This window comes from Bufo gargarizans, chromosome 2, assembly GCF_014858855.1.
Source record: "Bufo gargarizans isolate SCDJY-AF-19 chromosome 2, ASM1485885v1, whole genome shotgun sequence".
Taxonomy (NCBI): domain Eukaryota; kingdom Metazoa; phylum Chordata; class Amphibia; order Anura; family Bufonidae; genus Bufo; species Bufo gargarizans.
This window is the reverse complement of record NC_058081.1, coordinates 611,126,457-611,149,759: the sequence shown is the minus strand read 5'-3', so window position 1 is coordinate 611,149,759 and position 23,303 is coordinate 611,126,457. Positions and strand designations below refer to the sequence as shown.

The window sequence follows — 23,303 nt, the reverse complement described above, 5'->3', positions numbered from 1 at the left end:
CAACGACCCGAAGCACACAGCCAGGTGGAACCAAGGAGTGGCTCCGTAAGAAGCATATCAAAGTTCTGGAGTGGCCTAGCCAGTCTCCAGACCTAAATCCAATAGAACATCTTTGGAGGGAGCTGAAACTCCATGTTGCTCAGTGACAGCCCCGAAACCTGACAGATCTAGAGGAGATCTGTGTGGAGGAGTGGGCCAAAATCCCTGTTGCAGTGTGTGCAAACCTGGTCAAGAACTAGAGGAAACATTTGACCTCTGTAATTGCATACAAAGGCTTCTGTACCAAATCTTAACACTGATTTTCTCAGGTGTTCGAATACTTATATTCAGCAGTGCAAGACAAATAAATTCTTTAAAAATTATACAAAGTGATTTCCTGATTTTTTTTTAATTCTGTCTCTCAGAGTGGGAATGCACCTACAATGTGAATTTCAGACCCCTCCATGATACAGTCCTGATCAAAAGTTTAAGACCACTTGAAAAATGGCAAAAAATCATATTTAACATGGCTGGATCTTAACAAGGTTCCAAATAGAGCTTCAACATGCAACAAAAAGAAGAAATCGGAGCGAGACAAAACATTTTTTGAGCATTCAATTCAATGAAAACAACAAATAAACTGAAACAGGCTGTTTTTCAGCTGATCAAAAGTTTAGGACCACACCTCCCAAAAAAAACTAAACCCCCCCAAAACAGAAATTCAACTTCCAAACATGAACTCAGTAATGAGTAGCTCCTCCATTATTGTTTATCACTTCCAAAATTCATTTCGGCATGCTTGATGCAAGCGTTTCCATGAGGTGAGTGGGAACATTTCTCCAAGTGGTGAAGACAGCCGCACGAAGGCCATCTACTGTCTGGAACTGTTGTTCATTTTTGTAAACTTCCCTTGCCATCCATCCCCAAAGGTTCTCAATTGGATTTAGATCAGGGGTACACGCAGGATGGGCCAAAAGAGTGATGTTATTCTCCTGGAAGAATTCCCTTGTCCAGCGGGCATTGTGTGCTGTAGCGTTGTCCCGTTGAAAAACCCAGTCGTTACCACACAGACGAGGGCCCTCAGTCATGAGTAATGCTCTCTGCAACATCTGGACATAGCCAGCGGCCGTTTGACGCCCCTGCACTTCCTGAAGCTCCATTGTTCCACTGATGGAAAAAGCACCCCAGACCATTATGGCGCCCCCTCCACTGTGACGCGTAGAAAACATCTCAGGTAGGATCTGCTTGTCATGCCAGTAACGTTGGAAACCATCAGAACCATCAAGGTTAAATTTTTTCTCATCAGAGTATAAAACTTTCTTCCACCTTTGAATGTCCCATGTTTGGTGCTCTCTTGCAAAGTCCAAACGAGCAGTTCTGTGGCGTTCAAGGAGACGAGGTCTTGGAAGACGTTTTTTGTTTTTGAAGCCCTTCAGTCTCAGATGCCGTCTGATGGTTATGGGGCTGCAGTCAGCTCCAGTAAGGTCCTTAATTTGGGTCGAGGATCACCCAGTGTCTTGACGGACAGCCAATTGGATCCTCCGGCTCAGTGCTGATGACATTTTTTGGGGTCTTCCACTTGACTTTTTTCGTTCCATAACCCTCAGGATCATTTAAGGTGTCCCACCTCAGCAGCGATGGCGCACTGTGAGAGACCCTGCTTATGCAGTTCAACAACCCGTACATGTTCAAAAAGGGAGAGTTTTTTTGCCTTTGCCATAACAACGTGTGACTACTTGACAGAAATTGACATGAATCCACATCTTTGCACAGATTTGGCCTTTTAAAGGCATGAGGTCCTAAACTTTTGATCAGCTGAAAAACAGCCTGTTTCAGTTTATTTGTTGTTTTCATTAAATTGAATGCTCAAAAAATGTTTTGTCTCACTCCGATTTCTTCTTTTTGTTGCATGTTGAAGCTCTACTTGGAACCTTGTTAAGATCCAGCCATGCTAAATAGGATTTTTGCCATTTTTTAAGTGGTCTTAAACTTTTGATCAGGACTGTAGCTAAGTGGGAGAACTTGCAAAATTGCAGAATGTTCAAATACTTCTGTTCCTCACTGTATAAGGGAAAGATCTACTCATGTTCTGTGTTTAGATCCGCACCTGGTTTGGGCTTAAAGGGGTATTCCCATCTTGCAAAATCAGCCAGAGTTGCAGTTACTTCACAAATCACTTCCTGTTTTTCTGTTTCTAAGGCTGGGCGGGCTTAGGCAGCTAGACTGAAGCCTGTCCACGCCTCCTTATGACATCACACTGAGAGCTGATTCCTACGTGCTCGTTCATGTGAAAAGTATGACTCACCAGTCTGGCTGGCACCAGGAAGTGTCTGTGAAGCTTATCTCTCCTGCTGTGGACTCACATCAGTCCGTGGAGCAATGGTCAGTGATTTTATTGACTACCATTTAGATGACCTGAATACTAACTACACATAAAAGTTTTCATATCTATTCCAAAGCCTATCTGTGCAGCAGAAACTGTAATTTACTGCAGCCCAAATGCATGTCTGCTAGTATCCATATGATTCGTTTTTTTGTCTCCTATAAAAAAAATAAATCACTGAACAGCACAGATGCAGATTTGTTACCATTAGAGCTGTACTACATTAGAGTAATAACGTGCATATTCAACTCAGCCACATATCAGTGTATTACCCTATCTCTCCACCATTCTTTATATGCCATATATTGATAATCCCCACCTCACCAATCACTGAGAATATACCAGCGCATACCTAGCTCTGCTACATAACCCTGTTATGTCAGTCCTACACCTGTAATATCTCTCCACCATTCTTTATATGACATATATTGATAATCCCCACCTCACCAATCACTGAGAATGTACCAGCGCATACCTAGCTCTGCTACATATCCATTTTATGTCAGTCCTGCACCTGTAATATCTCTCCACCATTCTTTATATGCCATATATTGATAATCCCCACCTCACCAATCACTGAGAATATACCAGCGCATACCTAGCTCTGCTACATATCCTTGTTATGTCAGTCCTACACCTGTAATATCTCTCCACCATTCTTTATATGACATATATTGCTAATCCCCACCTCACCAATCACTGAGAATGTACCAGCGCATACCTAGCTCTGCTACATATCCTTGTTATGTCAGTCCTACACCTGTAATATCTCTCCACCATTCTTTATATGACATATATTGATAATCCCCACCTCACCAATCACTGAGAATGTACCAGCGCATACCTAGCTCTGCTACATATCCTTGTTATGTCAGTCCTACACCTGTAATATCTCTCCACCATTCTTTATATGACATATATTGATAATCCCCACCTCACCAATCACTGAGAATGTACCAGCGCATACCTAGCTCTGCTACATATCCTTGTTATGTCAGTCCTACACCTGTAATATCTCTCCACCATTCTTTATATGACATATATTGATAATCCCCACCTCACCAATCACTGAGAATGTACCAGCGCATACCTAGCTCTGCTACATATCCTTGTTATGTCAGTCCTACACCTGTAATATCTCTCCACCATTCTTTATATGACATATATTGATAATCCCCACCTCACCAATCACTGAGAATGTACCAGCGCATACCTAGCTCTGTAACATATCCTTGTTATGTCAGTCCTACACCTGTAATATCTCTCCACCATTCTTTATATGACATATATTGATAATCCCCACCTCACCAATCACTGAGAATATACCAGCGCATACCTAGCTCTGCTACATATCCTTGTTATGTCAGTCCTACACCTGTAATATCTCTCCACCATTCTTTATATGACATATATTGATAATTAGAGATGAGCGAACTTCTGTTTTAAGTTCGGCGTCTAAAGTTCGGGGGCGGGTTAGCGGAGAATCCCGATCTGGAACCGGATATGGATTCCGACTTCCGTTGTGGTCCGTGGTAGCGGAATCAATAATCGGCCATTATTGATTCCGCTACCACGGACCACAACGGAAGTCGGAATCCATATCCGGTTCCAGATCGGGATTCTCCGCTAACCCGCCCCCGAACTTTAGACGCCGAACTTAAAACAGAAGTTCGCTCATCTCTATTGATAATCCCCACCTCACCAATCACTGAGAATGTACCAGCGCATACCTAGCTCTGCTACATAACCATTTTATGTCAGTCCTACACCTGTAATATCTCTCCACCATTCTTTATATGACATATATTGATAATCCCCACCTCACCAATCACTGAGAATGTACCAGCGCATACCTAGCTCTGCTACATAACCATTTTATGTCAGTCCTACACCTGTAATATCTCTCCACCATTCTTTATATGCCATATATTGATAATCCCCACCTCACCAATCACTGAGAATGTACCAGCGCATACCTAGCTCTGCTACATATCCCTGTTATGTCAGTCCTACACCTGTAATATCTCTCCACCATTCTTTATATGACATATATTGATAATCCCCACCTCACCAATCACTGAGAATGTACCAGCGCATACCTAGCTCTGCTACATATCCATTTTATGTCAGTCCTGCACCTGTAATATCTCTCCACCATTCTTTATATGCCATATATTGATAATCCCCACCTCACCAATCACTGAGAATATACCAGCGCATACCTAGCTCTGCTACATATCCTTGTTATGTCAGTCCTACACCTGTAATATCTCTCCACCATTCTTTATATGACATATATTGCTAATCCCCACCTCACCAATCACTGAGAATATACCAGCGCATACCTAGCTCTGCTACATATCCTTGTTATGTCAGTCCTACACCTGTAATATCTCTCCACCATTCTTTATATGCCATATATTGATAATCCCCACCTCACCAATCACTGAGAATGTACCAGCGCATACCTAGCTCTGCTACATATCCCTGTTATGTCAGTCCTACACCTGTAATATCTCTCCACCATTCTTTATATGACATATATTTCTAATCCCCACCTCACCAATCACTGAGAATGTACCAGCGCATACCTAGCTCTGCTACATATCCTTGTTATGTCAGTCCTACACCTGTAATATCTCTCCACCATTCTTTATATGACATATATTGATAATCCCCACCTCACCAATCACTGAGAATGTACCAGCGCATACCTAGCTCTGCTACATATCCCTGTTATGTCAGTCCTACACCTGTAATATCTCTTCACCATTCTTTATATGCCATATATTGATAATCCCCACCTCACCAATCACTGAGAATGTACCAGCGCATACCTAGCTCTGCTACATATCGTTTTAACGTTGAAAATAGTCTGCAATTTAGATAAATGCATATTTTTTATTTATTTTTTTGTTTTTTACAGTTGTCTACGAGTTCCAGCATATCGTCAGTTTACAACCTGGATCTATAGATTTCTAGGCAAACATGTATGGATACCAATTCCCTCATGTGTAACAAAAAAATTAGAGAGCCTTTTCCTGACCATGAATGACAATATACCAGTTTCCAATACTATTCGGATGTTTCCATGTTTTTTGCTAATTTAGATTTACAATATTTAGTATTTTTTGCTAAACAAAATATTATATTTTGGTATTTTCATTTATCCAATTTTTTTATATAAATATTATTTAATAAATTGCAATTGTTGTATTATATTCATTTTTTAATATAACATTTTAAATAAATTTTTTAAATAAATTTTTACTATGAAAGGTTTTAATAATTTTATGTATTGCAATTTATTTTATTTACTAAATTTATAATACAGAATTCCAGTGGGTTTCACCTTGAACAACTAGAAAAATTGTATAAAAATTCAGCAAGATATTTGAACAATTTATTTTTAATAACAAAAACTAATTAACATTTGCAACATGTACATGTAAAACGATGTTATAATTACAAGAAACGAAAAAATTTAATACAACATTTACAAGAAGGATAACCATAATATGCATTAGTAAAGTAAATGTAAATAAAACAATATAATAACAAAATTTAGTAGTATCATTGTAGAAAATTTATTTTCTAAAGAGATGTCTTCGCACCAGATCTTCTTTAGGTGGCCTTTCAACTGGTGCTATGTTTCGGGGTAAACTGGGCAAGGCAGATTCCCATGTGGATTCAAATTTTCCCTCAGCAAGTTCAATAATTCTAATGAATATTGGCTTCAAAAATTCTTGAGACCGTGGTTCGTACAGTAACTTGACCACCCAGGCTTTGCGTGCTTTACTGTACTCAAATCTATATTTTTTAGCTTGTTCCTGACCCTCTGCATCAGTCCTTTCTTGGAAAACTGCCTGTACTCTGCCAACATTTGTATTGTGTTCCAAAACAGCGAGTGTTGTACGAGCTACCATGGCATCGAAATAAAAATGCACCCGTTTAGGTCGGTACTTTAGTACGCAGGAGTGGAAAACCTCTAAATCTCCTGTATGACAAAAAAAACAAAGATGTTCAATGTCCTTTATAAGTTTTTGACTTTCAACAATACTTTTCAGCTTTTCATATGCGGCAGAGTGATCAAGGAGCCACTTTTTATCTTGTATTTCTGTGTTATGATGGCACCGTGAGTATTCATCTTCTGTTTCCCATTCGTGTATATTTAAAACATGTTTTAGAACGGACTTCCATCTTATCACTAATTTTGTAGGGTTGCCATCACAATTTCTAGCGCACCACCATAGATGGTTTTTTATGGATGATATCCACGGTGAGAGGGCAGAACAATTTTGGGTTTTTGAAGCAGTTAGAATTTTTTGCCCAACTGACTTTGCCAGATGCCAAACATCAAATTGATGGATTATCCGTGGATATTCATCTTTTATTAGTTTCCGTATTGAAACATGGCGATCGGTTGCCACTATTCTAACATTTATATTTTTTTCTATAATTCGGTCTATTGTTTCTTTAAAAGCATTTTTTTCTAGGCTAACTGAAGATGCCGGAGGAATTATTTGTACAACACTAAAGTCGACTATTTTTCCTTGGTCAGTCTCCATCATTGTATATATACAATATTTAGCTGAAAATCCAGGGCTGTCAGATTGACCGTCACCCGCCAAGCATACAGGTGTTCTTCCTAGTGCAGAGACAATTTTTGCACGTTCTTGTTGCCATTCTTCGTGTATGCTTGGAAAAATGTATTTTGGCTGGTAACGGTAATGAGTTGAACGAGATATCATAAAAATATTTATTATATCAAAAAACATTTTTATTTTGAGGAAGTGATTCCCACTAAGCACTATTGCACTAGACAAGAGTAGGTTGCCGGCGGAAATGCGATTTACTCTCGGCTGGCTGGTCCATAGTAGTTGAATGTGACCCCGGACACATTTCACATCCAAGTTAATCGCAGATCCGATCTGTCTAATCTTCTTATGAGTTAGTCGACTCCCACATGACTTCCTATATTGGCATGGAATCATACTGATCAGACTATCCAGGCAACTTTCGAAAACTATAAATTTATTTTCACTAACAGGGTCTTTGATATCACCTCCAATTATATCCATTTGGTTCCCATCGATTGTTACTTGATCTAGAGGCTCTATCTCATCCTCAAAGTCTTCTAGGAATGTAGATAAATCTTCGTCTTCCTCTTCATCAGATTCCATAATTACCCCAGGCGATAAATCAGGTTCTTCTTCTATAGCATCATTTTCTTCTTCCAATAAATTTATACTTGTAAGTTGAATTGTATGACAATCTCTAATGTTTTTCTTCAAAGGTGACAGTTCGTTTATTTCTAATCTGCTGCACAGTTTGGCAGCGCTCAATGGTGTTGAATAAAATAAACTTTGTGACATCTCAATGTCTTCACTGAATTGTATATTATCATAGTCAGAATGTTTGGATGGTTCAATTTCTTCTTCTAACAGGTCTATTTGGCCATTATCTGAACCTTCATCTTCGTTCAGCTGTCCTTTGCCACTTGCGAGTGATGTTTTTTCACAGGTTTTTCCTTTTTTATTTTTTTTGCCAGAAAAAGATCCTTTAGCTCTTTTTACGCAGTCCTTCAATAGACAACATTGTGTTCCTCGTTGACGATATCTTATTTTTTTGGTCTGGATACCAATATTGACTTTTGAAACATAACTCGTATCAAGGACAAATGTCTTATGATCCTTAGACCAATATAAGTCTGTATTTGTTGACTGATCAACCATGGTTGGCAAGCTATAATTAGGAAGTAAAACATTGGTGTCTGTAACAGTTGCAGTAATTGGCAAGTGAAGTTGGATCGTGCTTCCCAGGAGATTAATTTCACCGTGTAGAACGACATTCCCACTTGAACCAACCGGATGTGACACAACTTGTGTGTTTGGATGTTCTGATACCCTTCTTCTTTTTTGTTTTCTTTTGACACATGGGGTAGCTGCTATTGTTGGCAATGTTCCATCGGAACTTTTAGTTTCTCCGAGTTCTCCGGAAACATCTCCTAACGGAGTAGCGGAGCGCGATTCTGAACTAACCAATGATTCCGAAGTTGTCTGACTTTCCGTCTCAGTAGTTGCATCCGATGAATCCAGGGTGCTGCTAATTTTTGGTGGGAAAATGGTGGGCACAGCATCACGACGTAATTTTTTACGCAATCCTCCTTCCTCATATGAAAAATAGTCAAAGTGCTTTGAGCACAATCGATAATTATCATTTTTTTTTTGTGTTTCCAAGATTTTTTCAAGCCATTCGTCCACGTTTGGAAAATGGTCAGGAGCCTGCTCAAGCCATTTCCGGACTATTCTGGGATCTTTTGGAAACACATGCATTATGATATTTTTATCTTTGTTTTTCCAGGTGTGGGTACATCCCTTTATAATGCACGAGGGCATGTTGGAAATTCCAAATTTAGTGATCTGTAAGGGTTGATAAAATAGGCTTCATTAGAAATATATCAAATTCAAAATACCACAAACAATAAAAAAAAATAAAAAATTTGTGATCGAAATTAGCTTTTTCTCATAGTAGATCATAATTGTGGTTTGCAGACCGATAGATCCGCTTATCAATCATAGAGGTAGTAAAAGTTGTTAAATTTGAGGAACACCTCATCTACGTATACCAAAACTAAATACAAGTTGTTGGCCTCTACCAAACCAATCGAAACTACAACAATCAACAAATGGGGTTAGATAATTATTTATATATTGAATATAGTATTAAAATATATCATATATATATATATATATATATATATATATATGTAAAATAAAACAAAACATGCTCTCTTACCGTTCAAATCAGTCAACAGGCGTACTATTTCCTGGAATAGATGTTACTAAATCGGATTTCCAGAGTCGAGATAACACGCTGTAATGCAAGCAGGAATCTCCAGAATCGTATACTGGAAAAAATAAATAAATAAATAAAAAATATATATATATATATAAATTAAAAAAAAAAAAATTTTTCAAGTGTCCTTTGCTTTGTCCCTATAAAATCCTTGTTGTACAACATATATACCTGTGAATCATATTCCATCCATTCCATAAAGGCCTCTCCATTCTCAAATAAATCCTTTCTGTCCACCATATATCCCAGTAACAAAAATTACATCCCATAATGGCCGTTCCTTTGTCCCTATAAATTCACGTTATAGATTAGCTCCAAAGCTTGACCAATCCCCACCCACAAGCACTGATGCAGATTTGTTTCCATTACAGCTGTACTCCAGTTGTGTATAAACCTTACACTATGTATCTTTATAGATGCATATACAGCTCAGCTACATGTGTCTTCTCCAGTCCCATAAGATCACTTTGGCTGAATGGCTTCCTATACAGCCCTGCTACATCTTTATTCTACTCCCCCACTAGCACTGTGTCTGAAAAGCTTCATATACAGCTCTGCTACATCTGTCTATCTCTTCAACCAGCACTGTGTCCGAACAGCAGCATATTCGGCCATGCTACATCGTTTTCTCTATAACACCATCATTGATGCTGAGCCGCCACATATACAGCTCTGATACATCTGTCTATTCCCTTCCCCACTATAACTATGGCAGAAAATCAGTATATTATGCTCTGCCACAGCCCACATATGCCTCATATAGCCCCCATAAGCATCATATAGCCCCCATCAGCCTCATATAGCCCCCATCAGCCTCATATAGCCCCCATCAGCCTCATATAGCCCCCATCAGCCTCATATAGCCCCCATCAGCCTCATATGCCCCCCATCAGCCTCATATGCCCCCCATCAGCCTCATATGCCCCCATCAGCCTCATACAGCCCCCCATCAGCCTCATACAGCCCCCATCAGCCTCATACAGCCCCCCATCAGCCTCATATGCCCCCCATCAGCCTCATATAGCCCCCATCAGCCTCATATAGCCCCCAGCCTCATATGCCCCCCATCAGCCTCATATGCCCCCATCAGCCTCATACAGCCCCCATCAGCCTCATATAGCCCCCATCAGCCTCATATAGCCCCCATCAGCCTCATATGCCCCCCATCAGCCTCATATGCCCCCATCAGCCTCATACAGCCCCCCATCAGCCTCATACAGCCCCCATCAGCCTCATACAGCCCCCATCAGCCTCATATAGCCCCCATCAGCCTCATATAGCCCCCATCAGCCTCATATAGCCCCCATCAGCCTCATATAGCCCCCATCAGCCTCATATAGCCCCCATCAGCCTCATATGCCCCCATCAGCCTCATATGCCCCCATCAGCCTCATACAGCCCCCCATCAGCCTCATATAGCCCCCATCAGCCTCATATAGCCCCCATCAGCCTCATATAGCCCCCATCAGCCTCATATAGCCCCCATCAGCCTCATATAGCCCCCATCAGCCTCATATAGCCCCCAGCCTCATATGCCCCCCATCAGCCTCATATGCCCCCATCAGCCTCATACAGCCCCTCATCAGCCTCATATAGCCCCCATCAGCCTCATATAGCCCCCATCAGCCTCATATAGCCCCCATCAGCCTCATATGCCCCCATCAGCCTCATACAGCCCCCCATCAGCCTCATACAGCCCCCATCAGCCTCATATAGCCCCCATCAGCCTCATATAGCCCCCATCAGCCTCATATAGCCCCCATCAGCCTCATATAGCCCCCATCAGCCTCATATAGCCCCATCAGCCTCATATAGCCCCCAGCCTCATATGCCCCCCATCAGCCTCATATGCCCCCATCAGCCTCATACAGCCCCCATCAGCCTCATATAGCCCCCATCAGCCTCATATAGCCCCCATCAGCCTCATATAGCCCCCATCAGCCTCATATAGCCCCCAGCCTCATATAGCCCCCAGCCTCATATGCCCCCCATCAGCCTCATATGCCCCCATCAGCCTCATACAGCCCCCCATCAGCCTCATACAGCCCCCATCAGCCTCATACAGCCCCCCATCAGCCTCATATGCCCCCCATCAGCCTCATATAGCCCCCATCAGCCTCATATAGCCCCCAGCCTCATATGCCCCCATCAGCCTCATATGCCCCCATCAGCCTCATACAGCCCCCCATCAGCCTCATATAGCCCCCATCAGCCTCATATAGCCCCCATCAGCCTCATATGCCCCCATCAGCCTCATATGCCCCCATCAGCCTCATACAGCCCCCCTCAGCCTCATAATGCCCCCATCAGCCTCATACAGCCCCCCATCAGCCTCATATAGCCCCCATCAGCCTCATATAGCCCCCATCAGCCTCATATGCCCCCATCAGCCTCATATGCCCCCATCAGCCTCATACAGCCCCCCATCAGCCTCATACAGCCCCCATCAGCCTCATATAGCCCCCATCAGCCTCATATAGCCCCCATCAGCCTCATATAGCCCCCAGCCTCATATGCCCCCATCAGCCTCATATGCCCCCATCAGCCTCATACAGCCCCCCATCAGCCTCATATAGCCCCCAGCCTCATATGCCCCCCATCAGCCTCATATGCCCCCATCAGCCTCATACAGCCCCCCATCAGCCTCATATAGCCCCCATCAGCCTCATATAGCCCCCATCAGCCTCATATGCCCCCCATCAGCCTCATACAGCCCCCCATCAGCCTCATACAGCCCCCATCAGCCTCATATAGCCCCCATCAGCCTCATATAGCCCCATCAGCCTCATATAGCCCCCAGCCTCATATGCCCCCATCAGCCTCATATGCCCCCATCAGCCTCATACAGCCCCCATCAGCCTCATATAGCCCCCATCAGCCTCATATGCCCCCCATCAGCCTCATATGCCCCCATCAGCCTCATACAGCCCCCCATCAGCCTCATACAGCCCCCATCAGCCTCATATGCCCCCATCAGCCTCATACAGCCCCCCATCAGCCTCATACAGCCCCCATCAGCCTCATATAGCCCCCATCAGCCTCATATAGCCCCCATCAGCCTCATATGCCCCCCATCAGCCTCATATAGCCCCCCATCAGCCTCATATAGCCCCCATCAGCCTCATATAGCCCCCAGCCTCATATGCCCCCCATCAGCCTCATATGCCCCCATCAGCCTCATACAGCCCCCATCAGCCTCATATAGCCCCCATCAGCCTCATATAGCCCCCATCAGCCTCATATGCCCCCATCAGCCTCATATGCCCCCCATCAGCCTCATATGCCCCCATCAGCCTCCTATAGCCCCCATCAGCCTCCTTTGCCCCCCATCAGCCTCATATAGCCCCCCATTAGCCTCATATAGCCCCCCCATTAGCCTCATATAGCCCCCCATTAGCCTCATTTAGCCTCATATAGCCCCCCATCATCATCCATCCGCCCCAAAAGTCAGTCCGTCTGCCCCCTCCAGTGCCTCCATCAGCCCCCAATCTCATATATAACATATACTTACCACGCTGTCTCTCCCACGCCGTCCGCTCTCTGAGTCCTCTCTCCCTTCCACAAGCTAATCGGCCGCGCATGCGCAGATCGCGGCTAAAAGGAAAATAGATCTGCGCATGCGCGAACCGCCCGGCGACGTGCGCGTTCTTTATAATCAGTACAGCCGCCGCTAGATCACCAGGGAAGGAGTGCGCAAGCGCGGCCATTGGATGCGGCCGGCGAGCGGCGGCCGTATCCATGGGCAGCGCTTATAAACTAGGGATTTGGGATTTGGAATTTATAAAAGAAAAGTAGGTTTTTTTTTAATTAGTTGTATTTAGTAAAAACTTTATTTGGGGGGGTGTAATTGAATGAGACATGATTACATAGATGGGAATACCCCTTTAATATCACTGACTGAACACTGTGAATAAAGCCTTAGGGCCCATTCACACGACCGTATTTATGTGTCTGCATCCATTCCGCAATTTTGTGGAATGGATGCAGACCCATTCATTTCAATGGGGCTTCAAAAGACATCCGTACTTCCGTTCTGTGGCCCCTCAAAAAAGATAGAGCGTGTCCTACTCATGTCGACAATTGCGGACAAGAATAGGCATTTCCATCATAGACAACACATACGGTCATCTGAATGAGCCCTTATTCTGCATTTTTTAAAGTCCTATAGAGAAGTCTGGAAAAACACGCCACAACTACTTTATGCTGCATTGTGAAAAAACACTACTATGGCTACTTTCACACTAGCGGCAAGGGACTCCAGCAGGCTGTTCCATCGGATGAACTGCCTGTCAGATCCATGTTGCCGCTAGTGCACGCGTGCCCCCGAACTACCTCTCTGGCCCGATTGACTATAATGGGGGCGGGGCGGAGTTCCGTCAGCAGCATGGCAGCGCATGCCGAGAGGCGGCCAGAATAAAAGTATGACATTATAGTCAATGGGGCCGGAGCAGTAGTCCGGGGGCACGCGTGCACTAGCGGCAGCACTGATCAGACAGGCTGTTCACCTGCCGGAGTCCCTTGCCGCTGGTGTGAAACTAGTCTGACCCCAAAAAAGAGTAAAAATGCTACAAAACGTGCACTGTTTGCACAGTCTGTATTGTAACATCTGCCTGTAGTGCTCTGAGTGCAGAAAAGTCTCTGCATATTAGAGCCAGTTCATATGGAGTTTTTTTCGCACTGGTTTCGGTGCCACTCTGCCTCAAAACAGCTTCCCATTAATTTCAGGTAGAAAAAAAAAGTGTCAAAAAAAAAATATATGAGGGTGATTTTTTTTGCACTAAAAATTCCAACCTGAAATTCAGTTTTGTATTGAAGGAAATACCCATTGGTTAAAAAACAAAACAAAAAAAACACAAAAAAACACACATCCCTTTTATTAAACTAAGTACAATTTGAATAGTTAATAACTATAATTAATAACTAATAATTTGATGTTAATATTTCTATTATTTATATATTTATATACATATATTAATTACTTTATATAAAATAAAACAAACTAAAAATTAAATATATAACTATAACGAAAAATTATTCTTCATATTTCCTATATTACAACCTAACTATTCAAACAAAAGAAAACAAAACTAGAGATGAGCGAATTTCATATTTTGAAAGTCGTTCACACTTTGTTTGTTGGTTAGACTACTTTCACACTCACATTTTGGGCGGATCCATCATGGATCTGCAAAAACGGATCCGTTACAATAATACAACCGCATGCATCCGTCATGAATGGATACATTTGTATTATCTTTAACATAGCCAAGACGGCTCCGTCATGAACTCCATTGAAAGTCAATGGGAGACGGATCCGTTTACTATTGTGCCAGAGAAAACAGATCCGTCCCCATTGACTTACATTGTGTGCTAGGACGGATCCGTTTGGCTCAGTTTCGTCAGACCAACAGCAAACGCTGCAAGTAGCGTTTTGGTGTCCGCCTCCAGAGCGGAATGGAGACTGATCGGAGGCAAACTGATGCATTCTGAGCGTATTCTTTTCCATTCAGAATGCATTTGGGCAAAACTGATCCGTTTTAGACCGCTTGTGAGAGCCCTGAACGGATCTCACAAACGGAAAGCCAAAACGCGAGTGTGAAAGTAGCCTTAAAGGTGAATTGTGTTATGGATTCCGTTACCACGGACCATAACGCAATTCTGTGACGGAATGCCTTTAGAGGCATTCCGTTATTCATTCCGTCATAATAGAAGTCTATGGGCTTTTCTGTTATGCAGGGGAGTCCTCTCTTTCATAAGTGGAAATTCGATCATCTCTAAACAAAACCAAAGATACTGATATAAAATTTGTGTTTATTATTTATTTATTATTCATATAAGGGTTCTTTCACACTAGCGTTATTCTTTTCCGGTATTGAGTTCCGTCCTAGGGGCTCAATACCGGAAAATAACTGATCAGTTTTATTCTAATGCATTCTGAATGGAGAGCAATCCGTTCAGGATGCATCAGGATGTCTTCAGCTCAGTCTTTTTGACTGTTCAGGACGGAGATAATACCGCAGCATGCTGCGGTTTTATCTCCGGCCAAAAAAACTGAACACTTGCCTGAATGCCGGATCCGGCATTTTTTCCCATAGGAATGTATTAGTGTCGGATCCAGCATTCACAATACCGTATCCGTCCTGCGCAGCCCAAAAAAAATGTTTGAAAAAAACATCTAAACTGATCCGCGCGAGTAGGTACCCAATTGCAGTCAGTTTTGACTGCGATTGCGTTCCGTTGCTGTTTTTATCGCGCGGGTGCAATGCGTTTTGCACAAGCGTGATAAAAAACTGACTGTGGTACCCAGACCCGGACTTCTTCACAGAAGTTCAGGTTTGGGTTCAAGGTTGTGTAGATTGTATTATTTTCCCTTATAACATGGTTATAAAGGAAAATAATAGCATTCTGAATACAGAATGCATAGTACAATAGGACTGGAGGGGTTAAAAAAATAATAATAATAATTTAACTCACCTTAATCCACTTGTTCGCGCAGCCGGCATCTCTTCTGTCTTGTTCTGTGAGGAATAGGACCTTTGATGACGTCACTGCGGTCATCACGTGGTCCGTCACATGATCTTTTACCTTGGTGATGGATCATGTGACGGACCATGTGATGAACGTAGTGATGTCATCAAAGGTCCTATTCCTCACAGAAGAAGACAGAAGAGATGCCAGCTGCGCGAACAAGTGGATTAAGGTGAGTTAAAAGAAAATATTTAACCCCTCCAGCCCTATTCTGTATTCAGAATGCTATTATTTCCCCCTAATGATCGGGTCTCCATACCAATCACCTAGCAACCGTGCGTGAAAATCGCACCGCATCCGCACTTGCTTGCGATTTTCACGCAACCCCGTTCATCTCTATGTGGCCTGCGTTACGTGAAAAACGCACAAAGAGGAGCATGCTGTGATTTTAACGCAACACACAAGTGGTGAAAATCACTGCTCATGTGCACAGCCCTATAGAAATGAATGGGTCCGGTTTCAGTGCGGGTTCACCTCACGAATTGCACCTGCGTGGAAATCTCGCCCGTGTGAAAGGGGCCTTACAGTCATAGTGACCTGAATGAGCTTTTGGAAAATCTCAACCACGTGCTGCAGAAGAAAAACTAATCTACAGGGTAAAATAAATGCCTTGTGGTGTGGATTTGGAGGGTACGGCCACACGGGGAAGATTTCCAATAGGTTAAACCCACAACATAAGGGGTTTGTCCATCTCACACATGGATGGCATATGGCTAGGGCACTCCAGTCCCCTCTATTGAGGAGCTCCACCCCAGTCTCCTCTATAGGGAGTCCACTAGGATGGAGATTCTACCACAAGCTCCTGCAAGGAACTGTAGTCTATTCTAATCATTTCAGCAGAAGTGTCTGGAGCTGCTTCCCAGGTTCTCGCTCCTCACTACTGAACTGTGTAGACTGGAGCTGAGGCAGGAAGGACCTTCCAGGACCAACTCTGTCCATACTAGACAAAGCATCGTGACAGGAATCTTCTCGACCTCCACCTTTATAACCACTAGAGCCAAAACAACGCGGTCTCCCTTAGGTCTCAAAAGTATTACAAGCCGTGGCCATTTTGTTGGAGTCCGCTCCAGGCACGTTACTATCCAGAAGTGGATTACATAATTGAGGCGGGACAGCGTGTTCGAAGGTTTTATCCCTCTAGTGTTCGGTCTCTTAGAATCCGGACGTCATCCAGCCAATCAGATGCGGCGGTAGGCGGGGTCTGAGGTCGGAGGCGTGCCTGCTCGCCGGCGGTTGCGGCTTCCTGTGCTGTACCCTTCACAGGTCGCTCAGGTGTCAGAGGCTGGTGATGGGCGCGCTGAGGAGAAGGACTGGGAGTAAGCACTGCACCTGGAGTACCCACACTGCCCGGGCTCTGTGTGTGGCATGAAGGCCTGCTGACTACTGGCACTGATAAGTAAGCGGGGAGGGGCGGGGCTGCATGTAACGTATGTACAGTAACGGGGACATTACAGCGTGCAATGCATATGATACAGAGACATCCTCCTAATCTGGCATCAGCGGGACCTGACAGGTGCCGGATTATCAGATAGTCTGGATTATTGAGCTGTTACAGGAAAGTATAGGAAACTTCTGCTAGAATTTTTATTTTTCTGCTCCATCACAGGATCTGACCTATGATGGACCCCACTGATTGATAGTTGGTCTATAGGGTTAACTTAATTTGGACGGGAAGAATAGAGCATATGACGGAATTACTGATGGAGGCTCCTAATGGAAATGTGAACAGAGCCTTACATATAATGGGAGAAAAGCCTCTACTTAGGGTACTTTCACACTTGCGGCAGAGGATTCCAGCAGGCAGTTCCGTCGCCGGACGCAAACTGATGGCACCCGCATCCGTCTGACAAATGCATTGAAATAGCGGATCTGTCTCTCTGGTGTCATCCGGAAAAACTGATCCGGTATTCATTTATTTATTTTTTGCATTTTTAAAGGTCTGCGCAGACGGGAAAGTCGGATCTGTTTTGCCGGAACACTTAATGCCGGATCCGGCACTAATACACTTCAATGTAAATTAATGCAGGATCCGGCATTCAGGCAAGTGTTCCGGAATTTTGGACGGAGATAAAACTGCAGCATGCTGCGGTATTATCTCCGTCCTGAACAGTCAAAATGACTGAACTGAAGACATCCTGATGCATCCTGAACTGATTGCTCTCCATTCAGAATGCATGGGGATATACCTGATCAGTTCTTTTCCGGTATAGAGCCCCTGTGACGGAACTTATTGCCGGAAAAGAAAAACGCTAGTGTGAAAGTACCCTCAGGGGTTATTTACACAGAGGCTGAAGAAAAAAAACGGACGCAGAATCTGCTTCAGGATTCCATGTGTTGTTTGTTTGGATGCGGTTTTTATTCAGATGCGGTATTTGATCTTGCCCAAAATTTGGATGTGGATTCGATGTAGGAGCTGCACTAGGAATGAAATTCACTTCCTTTTTTTTTGTCACGCTACAGTTTTTTAAAACTCAGAAAAAACAACCGTCAGTCATCTAAATTAATCAGTGTTTTTTCCGTTGAAATCAAAGCAGATGATCCGCAGGCTTTTTTGTTGCGTACTCAGTGTGAACGTACCCGTACATAGCAACGGGGAAATGCTTCTGAAAATATGCAAAAGTTGCCAAGCGTTCAGAATTACAGGAATTTATATAAATTAGGACTACGTTTTGTCCCATCCGGACTGAGGTGCCATGTCCGATAGGGGTGGGACTGGCTCCTAAAGCCTTATTTTGACGTCGGTGACTCCTGGGCAGCACATGGCTCCATTGATTAGAATGTGTTTATTTACACCTCAATCACAGAGACGCAGCTCCAACACGCTCATTGAAGTCTATGGGTCAGTGAAAAATCTGACACAAGAATGAAGGCCTCTGAAATGTGTCAGTGGTTTTCACTGATCATTGTTAGGAGATGCTCTAGAAATCTCTTTTCAGCCTAGCAGTGCACGTGACATACGGATAACACGCCCAGGGCAAAAAACTGACACATGGACCAAACACAGACGTCTTCATGGATGAATCACTGCCCTACTTGTTACATGTAAATAAGGCTTAAACGGGTTTTCTCAGCTTTTTTTTTTTTTTGCTTTTTTTCCCCCCAGTATGTGATCGGCGAGGGCCGACACCCAGGACCCCCGCTGATCAGCTGCTTTGCGAAGGCATCGGCTCTCCTGTGATCGCCTTCTCTGTGCTCACCAAGCACAGCGCTGTATATTGTATAGTGGCTGTGTTTGGTATTGCAGCTCAGCCCCATTCACTTCTATGGGCCTAGGCCACATGATTGATGAACTTGTCACTGGCCTACGGAAAGCTGAGACAAGGCGGCGGTGCTCACAGGAGTGTCGGTGCCCTCTCAAGCTGCTGATCATAAGGGGTCTTAGGTGTTGGACCCCCACCAATCAGATACTGGTGACCGATCCTTAAGGGCTCATGCACACAAACATATTTTTTTTCCGTGTCCGTTCGTTTTTTTTTTTTTTTTTGTGGAAGTTACTCCGTGTGCATTCCGTTTCTGTATGTCCACATGTCCGTTCTGCAAAAAAATTGAACATGTCCTATAGTCCGCATTACGGACAAGGATATGACAGTTCTGTTAGGGGCCAGCTGTTCTGCAAAATACTGAATGCACACGGACGTCATCTGTATTTTTTGCGGACCGAAAATACATGAGCCCTAACTCAAGAATTGGGATTGCCGTGAATGGAGAGAGCCGTGCACTGCTCCGGACAACTCCCATAGCAGTACATAGAGAGAGCCACACATGCGCAGTGTCCTCTGCATTCGTGGTGGGCCCTGTTCTTGAGATGGGAGCAGGTCCCACATTTATGGTGTATCCTATCACTACTCCATAAATGTCCCCTATGACAGTCAGAAAATGAAAGAACTGTTGGATGTGAGTGAAACCTGCAAAAACTGCTGACCAGAACCTTAAAGGGAACCTGTCGCCATGATTTTGCGCATAGAGCTGGGGACATGGGCTGCTAGATGGCCACTAGCACATCTGCAGTACCCAGTCCCCAGAGCTCTCTGCGCTTTTATTGTGTTAAAAAAGTTTTGATTGATATGCAAATTACCTGATATGAGTCCTGTAGCCGGAGATGAGTCAAGCGGAAAGGCGCCCAGCACCGCCCCGCGTCCTCCGAATCTCCTCCTTGCTGGCTGACGTCACAGAGCTGGAGCGCCGAAATCTCGCGATGCGCGAGCTAGCGCATGCATAGTTTGTTCCCTGTGCTGATGCCAGTACAGGGAATGAACATGATGCCGACACTGTGCATGCGCTAGCTCGCACATCGCAAGATTTCGGCGCTCCAGCTCTGTGACGTCAACCAGCAAGGAGGAGATTCGGAGGACGCGGGGCGGTGCTGGGCTCCTTTCCGCTTGACTCATCTCCGGATACAGGACTCATATCAGGTCATTTGCATATGGATCAAAACTGTTTTTTAACACAATAAAAGCACACAGAGCTATGGGGACTGGGTATTGCAGATGTGCTAGTGGCCATCTAGCAGCCCATGTCCTCAGCTCTATGCACAAAATCCTGGTGACAGGTTCCCTCTAAAGGTGATTCCGAAATATGTCCCATTTAGTAGACTTTCTGGATTATGGGATGTTGGCGTAAAGGAGCTTCACTGTAATATATTGCCATTTTAGGCTCCTTTGTGTTATTATAAGAAGTAGTCCCCCCCCCCCCCCCCCCCCCCCGGCATGCTGGCTGGAGCATTCATTAATACTGCTCCATATGGTATCAGTGAGGCGCTGTGCTGATAGATGGTATCTGTCACCTGATGCCTCAGTCGCAGCTGTAGATATGCAGAAATCCCTGCCTTGTGTTGCGTTATACGGTGCTGTATGTGACCAGACGATGACTTCTGCACGTACAGAGGGACATTGAACCTTCCTGCCCACAACCTGCTGCAACTGGTGTCTGTACAGCAACGGTAGTATTTACTGCAAGGATTGTATTTGAAGGCAATTGTACATTTAGGTCTCCACATGACTAGTTCAGCACTATGGAGGTCTCTTAGTAATCTGCTTCTAGGGGACAATGTCTCCACAATACGGCATCTGATGGAGCATGGCGGTACATTGCGAACCCATAGATTATTGTGATTAACACCCTTATATTGGTGCCATCTAAACTGAATGTCACCCGTACTGGCACATGTCAGGCCTCATGCACACGACCATATGTATTTTGCAGGTCCACAAGTTGTGGACCTGCAGAATCCGGATACTATCCATGCTGTATCCACATTCTTTGTGGACACATTGATTTCAGTGGGTCCGTGATCTGCATTTTGGGGACACATTCTATCTCTTTGTGGAATCGACATACAGAAGGAACGCAGATGATCTGTGTGCGTTCTGCATCTGTATATTCAATCCACAAAAAGATAGACTATGGGGGTCATTTACCATCAGAAATACGCCTATGCACATCACGGATTGATTGAAATTAGTGGGTCAACAAAAAATGCAGACCGCACACGCATCTGTAGTTTGCGGATTTGCAGACCGCAAAACGGACACGGTCATGTGTACGAGGCCTAAGACAGATCCCCCATGTGTGCCTCTCCAGCTATTGTGAAACTGTGACTCCCAGCATGCCCTCAATTATTGCGCTGTCAGGGCATGCCTGGGGTTGTAGTTTCACAACAGCTGGAGAGCACAGGTTACACTAGGATCAGCCATCACTTTGTTTGGTGGGGGTCTAACCTCTGGGACTGCTGCAGACCCTAAGGGGGCGATACGGGGAGCTGCAGCACAGTGCATGGGGTCTGCTAGTGTTTGGGGCACTGCTACCGTATGTAGAGAAAACCTAGGAACCCAGCGGTAAAGCAGTGCTCTGTCCCCGACCGATAGCATATGCATGCAATAATCCATCACTTTGTCAGGTAGGAATATTCCTTTAATAAAAGATACCTGCTGTAGCTACAGGGTTAATTACAACATTTCCAGCTCTGGGTGCAGGTCACAGAAGGGTTAAATAGACATCCAGAATGATCTAGAGCATAGTCCTGAGTGAACTGTACTGTACCGTCTGGTTTGACAGGTGCCAGGCTCAGAGGTCATCCCGCTTCACCCAGCGACAGGCCTGCTATCTGTATGTCTGAAGGGCACGCCCCAGACAACAGCTGTACCTGGGAGTCAGGAGGCTGACGCTGCTGTGTGCACGGCTAATTATATCTGCCCTTTCACACAGATTCCCCGCGCCATTCCGGGCCCGGCTGCAGTCCTGGCTTTCACTTTATATGACTGTATGCATGTGTGCATAAGCTGTAATAATCGGTGGTCTGGAACTCCCGGCTGGGAGTTGTAGTACCAGAACTGGAGAAGCTCCTAACCATCTCAGCAGAGGATGCATCTTGTGAGGCGGGGGGGGGAATTCCTGCTGTAGATGAGTTGTCAGGGTCCTGGATGCCTCATAGTGAGCGCTGATTGCCGGGGGGAGTAGATTAAAGCCGACTAGCCCTTTCTGGAATACATAAATGTCAGAGTGAAAGTTGCTCTTACTGAAAGAATCCTATTATATTACACCCATATGTCCTGATAAGGTGGAGATTTAAAGGGGTATTCTGGTTTTAACCAGATGCTAACCGTTGCTTAAATCGGTTTTCCAGGAGTTCAACATTGAGGATGCTATCGATATCTGATCAGTTGTTTGAAGAGTGTTTATCAGTAATGCGAGGGCTACACGGCGACACCTGTCGCGGCCAGGATCGCTGAGTAGCGGTGATCCCATAGAAATGCATGGGATCGCGGCAGCAGTTGCATGAAATCCAACACGGCCGGATTTCTTGCTACTGCCGTGGCGATCCTATTTATTTTTATGGGATCACCGCTACTCAGCGATCCTGGCCAGGTGTCGCGTGACCAGTGTCACCGTGTAGCCCTTACCCAATGGCTGCAATACCAATCACAGCCACTAAACAATGTACGGTGCTCACTGCAGCGCTGCCACCTCTTCAAACAGCTGATTGGTTGGGGTTGCCTTGTGTCGGACCCTTACTGATCAGATATTGGTAACGTGGATATAACTGAGGATAGGTCACCAATATCGGATAGGCAGGGGTCCGACACCCTGCACCCCTGCTGATCAGCTGTATGAAGAGAAGGCCGCGCTCCTACGAGGGCTGCCTTCCCTTCATTGTTTACCTGCTCGCCATCTGCAGCTGTGAGCAGTGCAATTACAGGTAAGGCTACTTTCACACTGGACCTGGCAGAGTTCAGCAAAAACTCTTCCATTACTGATAATACAACATCTGCATCCGGTTGTATTATCCTTAACATTGCCAAGACGGATCCTTCATGAACTCTATTGAAAGTCAATGGGGGACGGATCTGTTTTCGATTGTGGCAGAGAAAATGGATCCGTCCCCATTGACTTGCATTGGGGGTAATGCCGGATCCGTCTTGCTCCGCATCCCAGGACGGAACGCAAACTACAACATGTTGCGGTTTGCTCTCCGGTGTAGGAACGCAACTAAACGGAACAGAATGCATTTTAGAGCATTCCATTCTGTTCAGTTCAGTTCAATGAATGGGGACAAAAC

At 44.5% G+C, this 23,303-nt stretch overlaps 1 protein-coding gene across 2 annotated transcripts in view; it reads left to right on the top strand.

Annotated features, from left to right (window-relative positions):
* Window positions 1-16,950: 16,950 nt before the first annotated feature.
* Window positions 16,951-23,303, top strand: part of MFN2 (mitofusin 2) — a 34,702-nt gene continuing 28,349 nt past the window's right edge. For both annotated transcript variants that reach the window (XM_044282032.1, XM_044282031.1), the window contains exon 1: window positions 16,951-17,144. The gene's annotated coding sequence lies outside the window, so the exon portion shown is untranslated. The remainder of the gene's footprint in view (window positions 17,145-23,303) is intronic.